We start from the raw sequence: 8,132 nt of genomic DNA on the forward strand, positions 1-8,132 counted from the left end.
TCTTGTAGCATATAAGGTGTATCCAATTTTCCTTTTCTTTCAATCAAACAGTTAACTTGCTGTGACTGAAGCATGTACTACGCACCATGTGCTCTCTACTCATCACTTGCAATCATTTCTGCAAATTCAAGATCTGTCTTGTCACAATGTTTCCATGGCTCCGTGAAACAAAGGTAATTTCTGCTTGGTTTTAGTAATTGTGGCAACGGCCTTGCCGCAGTGGATACACCGGTTCCCGTGAGATCACCGGAGTTAAGCGCTCTCGGGCGTGGTCGGCACTTGGATGGGTCACCATCCAGGCTCCCATGTGCTGTTGCCATTTTTCGGGGTGCACTCAGCCTCGTGATGCCAATTGATGAGCTACTCGACTGAATAGTAGCGGCTCCGGTCAAAGAAAACCATCATAACGAGCGGGAGAGCGGTGTGCTGACCACACGCCCCTCCTATCTGCATTCTCAACCGAGGATGACACGGCGGTCGGATGGTCCCGATGGGCCACTTGTGGCCGGAAGACGGAGTGCTTTTTAGTAATTGTGAACTGGAATTCGTATGGATAACGCGTTAGTATCCTAATATACCCTTCGCTATCGAATAAGTGTTTATTTTCCACCAACAACACGACGATACAGTTTCTTGATGTAGCATTGACAAAAGAGAATGTAAGACGACGAAGAGAGTGAAGAAGAAGAGGTAGAACATGATGACTAAGGTATGCATTTCCAGAGAGGATACGCCATAGAACACGAAAGCCCTGTGCCATGCCATCACCAACAACTAGGATCTTCCAACCCATACATCAGCCTGAGACGGTGAATAGAAGCCAATTAAATAAAATGATCATCTGCCTTTGATGGGAGGGAATTCCTTCCTGAGGACGTTTGGTCGCCGAATTACAAGTCTTCTCAGGTGACGCCACAGTGGGCCACCTGAGTGTCGACGGTGATGAAATGATGACGAAGATAACACAGCACTCAGCCCCCAAGCGGAGAAAACCTCAGACTCGGTCGGGAATCGATCCTGGTCCCGCTGCATTGCAGTCAGAAATGCTGAACACCCAGCTAAGAGGGGGAATAACGAAACCAAGGAAAGTCGTTTCAGATTATGGTTGTCTGCATATAGAGGTTTCGCATTTTTGAAGTGCACTGCATGTAATATCCATCGTTGTTTCACAGAAAAATGGAATCGTTTCTTGTGATTGTACGAAAAATAGCAGAATGGACCACGTACATAGAGACTTCGAAAAGTAAGTTAGACATGTTGTCGCGTGCTAGGGCCACAACGCCACGGAAGTGTAGTTTCTGGGATAAGGGAGGTTTTGTGCCCAAGATCAGCAGGGTTGGCAGCAGTAAGGGATAGTACAGTGGTGATAGGGAAAAGAAACTCATTAAACAGAGCTAAGATAATCGGCAAGCCACAGTATTAAAAGCAAGAAAAAAAGAATAAGAGTGTACTATTAATTCTCTCTAATATATGGTATACCTCTTAGGCTACAGTTTTATAATAGGTACCTGACTATTCTCTGCTAAATAAAACTGTAAGAAAGGCTACGATTGTACAGCAACCGACATGCCTCTTAGGTTAGAGTTGTAGTGGTAGCTAGTTGGTTACTCTATGAGAGATTGCGGTATTACTCAGTTACAACTCCTTACGAACTGTGAGACTTGTAACATACATGTTGATTGACTTATAACTGTTCTTAGAGAACGACTGAAGAGTTAGTTTTATTGTTTTTGAAATTACTTTTACTAATTTTGAATCATAAAGAATTTGCTTATACTATTGTGCTCTTTTAGAGTAATTGCCTAGGACAATTTTACCCGATAGTTCAATTGTTATTTAATTGTGTTCTTATTTGTGCCAAATCGGAATTTTCTGACAACTATTCGTGAACAGTGCATTGCAGACTGTGTTTCAATTGGGCAGATTATGGCGTCCGCCCAAAGACTATTACCTTCCTGTTCTGTTGGTGTGTGTTTCTTAAACATGTTTAGTTAGATATATTTGAACTGTAACTAACTGCAGCCTGGATCATATAACTGATGGTTATTTCAGTGGATTTAGTTAAAGCATATATTAAATAATTCATCTTTCTAAACACTGTCTCAACTCTGGTGGATTCTTTCAGCTTCCCTGTGGCTAGTTTATTATGGCACTAAATTAATTTGAATTGTATTGACTTTGAGTTCTTTTAATGATTCATTGCAATGCTAAATTATGTATTCAGTCATTTGGGCAGATTATTTGATAAAATAAATTTGTATTATCTGTGCAAGAGTTCAATAAATGTGTAAAAATTGTGATATTTTATCAAAAACTGATATTTTAAGCCCGTGTGGTGTACAAACTATAGGTTCGAAACCGGTAACGGCGCTGTTGAAATAAATAAATATCATTGTGAAAGGTGGCTGGTTGTTGTAATCTTCTGTGTAAGAGTCAACTTATATTACGTAAATGTTGTGTTTTCAAACCGATTTCAATAAATCGATTCCACCCTTTAATCCTAAGGGCTACGCTGCACTTAACGTAATGAATGGTTGTTGTTGTTGTTGTTGTGGTCTTCAGTCCTGAGACTGGTTCGATGCAGCTCTCCATGCTACTCTATCCTGTGCAAGCTTTTTCATCTCCCAGTACCTACTGCAACCTACATCCTTCTGAATCTGCTTAGTGTATTCATCTCTTGGTCTCCCTCTACGATTTTTACCCTCCACGCTGCCCTCCAATACTAAATTGGTGATCCCTTGATGCCTCAGAACATGTCCTACCAACCGATCCCTTCTTCTGGTCAAGTTGTGCCACAAACTTCTCTTCTCCCCAATCCTATTCAATACTTCCTCATTAGTTATGTGATCTACCCATCCAATCTTCAGCATTCTTCTGTAGCACCACATTTCGAAAGCTTCTATTCTCTTCTTGTCCAAACTATTTATCGTCCATGTTTCACTTCCATACATGGCTACACTCCATACGAATACTTTCAGAAATGACTTCCTGACACTTAAATCAATACTGGATGTTAACAAATTTCTCTTCTCCAGAAACGCTTTCCTTGCCATTGCCAGCCTACATCTTATATCCTCTCTACTTCGACCATCATCGGTTATTTTGCTCCCCAAATAGCAAAACTCCTTTACTACTTTAAGTGCCTCATTTCCTAATCTAATTCCCTCAGCATCACCTGACTTAATTAGACTACATTCCATTATCCTTGTTTTGCTTTTGTTGATGTTCATCTTGTATCCTCCTTTCAAGACACTGTCCATTCCATTCAACTGCTCTTCCAAGTCTTTTGCTGTCTCTGACAGAATTACAATGTCATCGGCGAACCTCAAAGTTTTTATTTCTTCTCCATGAATTTTAATACCTACTCCGAATTTTTCTTTTGTTTCCTTTACTGTTTGCTCAATATACAGATTGAACAACATCGGGGAGAGGCTACAACCCTGTCTTACTCCCTTCCCAACCACTGCTTCCCTTTCATGCCCCTCGACTCTTATAACTGCCATCTGGTTTCTGTACAAATTGTAAATAGCCTTTCGCTCCCTGTATTTTACCCCTGCCACCTTTAGAATTTGAAAGAGAGTATTCCAGTCAACATTGTCAAAAGCTTTCTCTAAGTCTACAAATGCTAGAAACGTAGGTTTGCCTTTCCTTAATCTTTCTTCTAAGATAAGTCGTAAGGTCAGTTTTGCCTCACGTGTTCCAGTGTTTCTACGGAATCCAAACTGATCTTCCCCGAGGTTGGCTTCTACTAGTTTTTCCATTCGTCTGTAAAGAATTCGTGTTAGTATTTTGCAGCTGTGACTTATTAAGCTGATAGTTCCGTAATTTTCACATCTGTCAACACCTGCTTTCTTTGGGATTGGAATTATTATATTCTTCTTGAAGTCTCAGGGTATTTCGCCTGTTTCATACATCTTGCTCACCAGATGGTAGAGTTTTGTCAGGACTGGCTCTCCCACGGCCGTCAGTAGTTGCAATGGAATATTGTCTACTCCGGGGGCCTTGTTTCGACTCAGGTCTTGCAGTGCTCTGTCAAACTCTTCACGCAGTATCATATCTCCCATTTCATCTTCATCTACATCCTCTTCCATTTCCGTAATATTGTCCTCAAGCACATCGCCCTTGTATAGACCCTCTATATACTCCTTCCACCTTTCTGCTTTCCCTTCTTTGCTTAGAACTGGGTTTCCATCTGGGCTCTTGATATTCATACAAGTCGTTCTCTTATCTCCAAAGGTCTCTTTAATTTTCCTGTAGGCGGTATCTATCTTACCCCTAGTGAGATAGGCCTCTACATCCTTACATTTGTCCTCTAGCCATCCCTGCTTAGCCATTTTGCACTTCCTGTCGATCTCATTTTTGAGATTATCATTATGCCTTGAGAAACCACTCTCTTTGATTCTCGTGAAATGATATGGAAAAACCAAGCAGGAGTGGATCTCGGATAGCGAAACGGGAATTTTGAACCCTCCACTCCTATATATGTGTGCAGTATCAAACACTGAAGCTTCTACGGAAGGTGGAGAGGAAGATGATGGAGCAATGAAGAGAGTTGGAAAGTGGTTAGGAGAGATAGGAGAGATCGAGGGAGTGAGAGAGAGAGGGGGGGGGGGAGAGAGAAAGTTGGGAGGGGAAGCAAGGGATGGAGAAAAGAGAGAGAGAGAGAGATAAAGATAGGGGAGAGAAAGAGGCGAAGAGGGAGAGAGAGATCTATAAAGGGAAACTTCCTTGTTTCGGGACTGCGGATGTTGGTACGTCAGTGCAATTTAGCCGCCAGTTGCAAAGAGAGCAAGAACGCCGACAACAGTTCTAATTAATTCATCCCCGCGACAATAGGGGCGCTCGAACGACGCGAGTTCGCCGTCGCCAGCGCAGTGCTTAAGAACGCGACCTCCGGAGCGAGTAGTGCCGGCGCGGCTGCACTGTGGAGTGTCGCTAGGCTGCGAGCGCTAACGAGAACAGCGCGCGGCTCACAGCCTGCAGGAGGTCTGCGCAGCGTGCGGTGGAGTCACTCCGCGCAGCACCGTGGAATGAAATCTGAAAGAGGTTGCGGCTGTAGTACTTAAGGGGTCACGCACGGTTAAACGGGCTGTGCGAAAAATATAAATACATCGTGATGAATAAAGTGAACATTTATAACTGTACCTCCACTGTTATTGCATTATACACTACCGGCCATTAAAATTGCTACACCAAGAAGAAAAGCAGATGATCAACGGGTATTCATTGGACAAATATATTATATGAGAACTGACATGTGATTACATTTTCACGCAATTTGGGTGCATAGATCCTGAGAAACCAGTACCCAGAACAACCACCTCTGGCCGTAATATCGGCCTTGATACGCCTGGGCATTGAGTCAAACAGAGCTTGGATGGCGAGTACAGGTACAGCTGCCCATGCAGGTTCAACACGACACCACAGTTCATCAAGAGTAGTGACTGGCGTATTGTGATGAGCCAGTTGCTCGGCCACCATTGACCAGACGTTTTCTATTGGTGAGAGATCTGGAGAATGTGCTGGCCAGAGCAGCATTCGAACATTTTCTGTATACCGAAAGGCCCGTATAGGACCTGCAACATGCGTTCGTGCATTATGATCGAATGAAGGGTAGAACCACGGGTCGTAACACATCTGAAATGTAACGTCCACTGTACAAAGTGCCGTCGATGCGAACAAGAGGTGACCGAGAGGGTAACCAATGGCACCCCATACCATCACGCAGGGTGATAGCCAATAAGGCGATGACGAATACTCACTTCCAATGTGCTTTCACCGCGATGTCGCCAAACACGGAGGCTACCATCATGATGCTGTAAATAGAACCTGGATTCATCCGCAAAAACGACGTTTTGCCATTCGTGCACTCAGGTTCGTCGTTGAGTACGCCATCACACTCGCTCCTGTCTGTGATGCAGCGTCAAGGCTAACCGCAGCCACGGTCTCCGAGCTGATAGTCCATGCTGCTGCAAACGTCGTCGAACTCTTCGTGCAGATGGTTGTTGTCTTCCAAACGTCCCCATCTGTTTACTCAGGGATCGAGACGTGGCTGCACGATCCGTTACAGCCATGCGGATAAGATGCCTGTCATCTCGACTGCTAGTGATACGAGGCCGTTGGGATCCAAAATAGCGTTTCGTATTACCCTCCTGAACTCACTGATTCCATATTCTGCAAACAGTCATTGAATCTCGACCAACTCGAGCAGCAATGTTGCGAGACGATAAACCGCAATCGCGATATGCTACAATCCGACCTTTATCAAAGTCAGAAACGTGATGGTACGCATTTCTTCACCTCATACGAGGCATCACAACAACGTTTCACCAGGCAACGCCGGTCAACTGCTGTTTTCGTTTGAGAGATCGGTTGTAAACTGTCCTCATGTCAGCACGTTGTAGGTGTCACCAACGGCGCCAACCTTGTGTGAATTCTCTGAAAAGCTAATCATTTGCATATCACAGCATCTTCTTCCTGTCGGTTAAATTTCGCGACTGTAGCACGTCATCTTCGTGGTGGAGCAATTTTAATGGCCAGTAGTGTAGCTCTCGTCAGCGCATTTCGGTGGTGGTTGTAACAGTCCAGTTACGTCACCTTTTACTACTCCCGAAGGTACTGATTGAATCGTCGAAACAGAACGAGGCATTGTAAATAATTTGTGAGTGATGGGACAAGTTTTACAAGCAGGAGAAAATTCTGGAAAATTCTTCCATTAAATTTTTTTGGAAACTCTATGAAGTGTTAAAGACGTTAGCGTCGCCACGCTACAAGGAATACGGTAAGCGTTGAGCATGAAATGCAATGATCCCTACTGCACGAATACTACAGATGTTCTTTCTGTGCCAAAAGAAAAGTTTATTCGAACAACGCAGATGCCAATTTTAGTTCTCAATTCATTCCTGACTGACGTACTTCACCGAGGTGAGAAAAACTGAGGTGAGGAAAGACATGGGACGCCTCCTAATATAGTGTCGAACCTCTTTTTGCCCGGCGTAGTGCATCAACTCGGCGTGGCGTGGCCTCAACAAGTCTTCGGAAGTTCCCCGCGCCGTGCTGCCTCTATAGCCGTCCATAACAGCGAAAGTGTTGCCGGTGCAGGTCTTTGTGGACAACTGACTTCTCGATCACGTCCCGTGTCAGTTGATGTGGGTGACGAAATAATCCGCTCGAATTGTCCAGGATGTTCTTCGGATCAATCGCTAATAATTGTGGTCCGGTGATATGACGCATTGTCACTCTCAAAAATTTCAACATTCTTTGGGAACATGGTCCCGATATGTCGCAACTAACCATTTCTGTTCAGTTATCGGCTCTGTTGGGCCGGAGGACTCAGTCCATTCGATGTAGACACAGCCTACATTATTATGGACCCACCACCGTCTTACACAGTGCCTTGTTGACAACTTGGGTCCATGAGTTCGTGGTGGTCGATTCCTACCATCAGCTCCTACCAATAGAAGCTGAGACTCATTTGACATGTCCGATGTTTTCCATTCGTCTAGAGTCCAACAGATATGTTCATGACCCCAAGTGAGGCGGTGCAGGCAACGTCGTACTGTCAGCAAAAGCACTCGTGTCGTCCGTCTGCTGCCACAGCCCATTAACGCTGAATTTCACCGTACCTTGACTATCGTACATCCCACTTTCATTTATATAGGCATTACACGCAGTGTTGCCTTGGTGATTCTACGCAAACGGCTCTGCTCTCGGTCTTTAAGTAAAGGTCATCTACTACTGCGTTGTCCATGGTGAGACGTAATGCCTGAAGTTTGGTGTTCTCGACACCCTCTTGTAATTGTGGATCTCGCAATATTGAATTCTCTAAAGATTTCTGAAGTGAAGTGGCCCATGCGTCTAACTCCATCATTCCACATTCAGAGTCTCTTAATTCCCATCATGCCACTGTAATCACGCCAGAACATTTTTCACATGAATCACGTGATTACAAGTGAAAACGATGTCAATGTGCTGCCCTTTTATATCTTGTGTTCGCGATACTACCGTAATGTGTATAAGTGAACATCACTATCGCATGACTTTTGTTACCTCAGTGTATCCAATGCCCCAGGCTGAAATTTTTCCTATTGATATTGACTCGAGTCATTTAAAAGCCAGTTGACTATCAAATG

General features: G+C 44.1%; 1 pseudogene; it reads left to right on the top strand.

The window, feature by feature from the left end:
• Positions 1–201: 201 nt before the first annotated feature.
• LOC124803909 lies at positions 202–319 on the top strand (annotated as a pseudogene).
• The last annotated feature ends 7,813 nt before the right edge of the window (positions 320–8,132 follow it).

Source organism: Schistocerca piceifrons, chromosome 6 (assembly GCF_021461385.2).
Source record: "Schistocerca piceifrons isolate TAMUIC-IGC-003096 chromosome 6, iqSchPice1.1, whole genome shotgun sequence".
NCBI lineage: Eukaryota > Metazoa > Arthropoda > Insecta > Orthoptera > Acrididae > Schistocerca > Schistocerca piceifrons.